The 2212-nt window shown below is 43.8% G+C and overlaps 1 protein-coding gene and 1 pseudogene across 5 annotated transcripts in view; one reads left to right on the top strand and one right to left on the bottom strand.

The window, feature by feature from the left end:
* Positions 1–2212, top strand: part of LOC105523788 (up-regulator of cell proliferation) — a 49314-nt gene that overhangs the window by 18810 nt on the left and 28292 nt on the right. The window contains exon 1 of one of the 5 annotated variants that reach the window (XM_011958778.1): positions 1924–1970. The exons of the other annotated variants lie outside the window; for them this stretch is intronic. The gene's annotated coding sequence lies outside the window, so the exon portion shown is untranslated. Of the gene's footprint in view, positions 1–1923; positions 1971–2212 lie in introns of those variants that run through there. 5 annotated transcript variants of the gene reach the window in all.
* The window catches only part of LOC105523800, a 27613-nt pseudogene that overhangs the window by 8311 nt on the left and 17090 nt on the right, over positions 1–2212 (bottom strand).

Consider the following 2212-nt stretch of genomic DNA (forward strand, 5'->3'; position numbering starts at 1 on the left):
GCAATATTTATGTCCAACAATAGGGGTTGGTTAAACATGATGGTCAGTGGGACACTAAAATTCATGTTAAGTATACAGGCCATGGGAAAGTTTCCCCTTGCCCTCTGAAGGTTTACTGAAAAATCAACTCACAAAAGGCAGATTATTTGAAGAAAAGGCATGCAAACTTTATGAATGTGTACACAGGGAGAATTACAGAATGATTTCCCACCACTCAACAGGGTTCAGAATCTTGTAGACCATCTTGGCAAAACAACTTACAGGAGGGGAGAAAGAGGAATTCTTTTGAGGGGCAATAAAGGATTACTAGGGAGAAGGATGGATCAGGGCACAGAGATTAACTTGTACGCTATCCTGTGAAAGGGTCTTTTCAGGTGTGGTTACATTCTTGGTCTTATAGGGAGGGCAAGAAAAACAGTTGTTCTCCTTGGAGTGTCTGGACTTTAGGCAGATAAAGACATCTTGTGTTTTGGGAGAAACCAGTGTGGGGGAGGTCAGAGAGACCTTGAGGCTTCTTCAGTTCAGCATGTTAAAGTGCCATATTTTGGGGTTATCAGTTTCTGAACCGGATTTTATGTCAGTAAACATGTACTGCTTATTTGTAAAAGAATGCTTATTTTAGGCCAGGCATGGTGGCTCATGCCTATAACCCCAGCACTTTGGGAGGCTGAGGCAGGCAGATCACCTGAGGTTGGGAGTTTGAGACCAGCCTGGCCAACATGGGGAAACCCTGTCTCTACTAAAAATAGAATTAGTCAGGTGTGGTAGTGGACGCCTGTAGTCCCAGCTACTGGGAGGCTAAGGCAGGATAATTGCTTGAACCCGGGAAGTGGAGGTTGCAGTGAGCCAAGATCTTGCCATTGCACTCTGGCATGGGCAACAGGGCAAGACCCTGTCTCCAAACAAACAAGCTCTTTTAGTCTGATCTCCTTCATTTCATTACTCCCTTGAATCAGGCATTTAGGATTTAGGATTTCCCACTCCTCAAACTCTTCCTAACCCTGGTCCTCCTGGATTTGTCCTTATTTGGGGTGTCACGAGTTCCCATGGCTTTACTTATCAGCTCCCATTTACAGAGCATTAATTATCTTCTGAACTCAAGGCAGCAGTTAAGAATTTCTTTTCTGAAGAGGACAAGGAGGCTCTGAAGCATTGACTGGATTCCCAGGAGGAAAAGAGACCATGCATCACGCAATGTTTACTAACATTTAAAAATAGTTACAAATGTTATCATTTAATCTTCACAGAGAGGAAGGGACTTATTTTTAGCCTAATTTTCAAATAAGGAACTGTGGCCCTGGAAAGGTTCTATCTTGCAGGGGCTCCTGGGGCTGGTAATTGGTGGAGCCCAGATTCCAACACAGGTATTCTGGCTTCAGAGCTAAGGTTTTCATCACTGCTTTGCTGTTTTGTATTCTTAATAGTAGTAAACATTTTAAAATAGTGGTTGTTAATGGTATTTTATTTTTAATTTTAATTTTAATTTTAAAAATGAAACAGGGGCGGGGGGGCGCAGGGGGTCGTCTCAACATGTTGCCCAGGCTGATCTCAAACTCCTGGGCTCAATCGATCCTCTTGCCTCGGCTTCCTAAAGTGGTGGGATTACAGGAGTGAGCCACTGCGTTCAGCCAGTGATATTTAATATAACACTAAAAATGCTATCAACAATGGTTTACATTGTCCAGAGCTTTTTATTAAGCATTTTCACTTAGATCATTTTTGGAAACTCATTTTGCAGAGACAAGAACTGAAGCTGAAAAATCTACCTGCCTAAGGACTCATAACTTGTAAGAGTAGCTGTGAAACCTCACTGGAGGAACTGCAGATTGATAATTTTTACTTAATAACACACTATAAATAATAATAAAAGTGCTTCGCATTGCCTAGAGCGTCACAATGCCACTTTACACACATTTGACAATGGGTACCGTCTCAGAGAGGCCAGCAACTTGTCCAACACATCACTGCAAGTAAGAAGTAGGAAAGTTATTGTTTTGCTTAATAATAACGCCTTACGCTCCAGGGCTAAAGAAAAGGCTTTTCTTACAGAAATTAAACTCCAATTACAGAGAAGTGTGAACTTCATTAAGGCCCTGGGGCTGGTTCGTGGCCCGGGGGCAGGTTATCCTGCAGCTTTGGCACCGCAGGCACCGCCCGGCGAGTTCCGGCCTCCGGGCACCTGGGCAGGTGGGCGTTGGGCGGGCTCCGGGCT

Source organism: Colobus angolensis, unplaced genomic scaffold (genome assembly GCF_000951035.1).
Source record: "Colobus angolensis palliatus isolate OR3802 unplaced genomic scaffold, Cang.pa_1.0 Scaffold475, whole genome shotgun sequence".
Lineage (NCBI taxonomy): Eukaryota > Metazoa > Chordata > Mammalia > Primates > Cercopithecidae > Colobus > Colobus angolensis.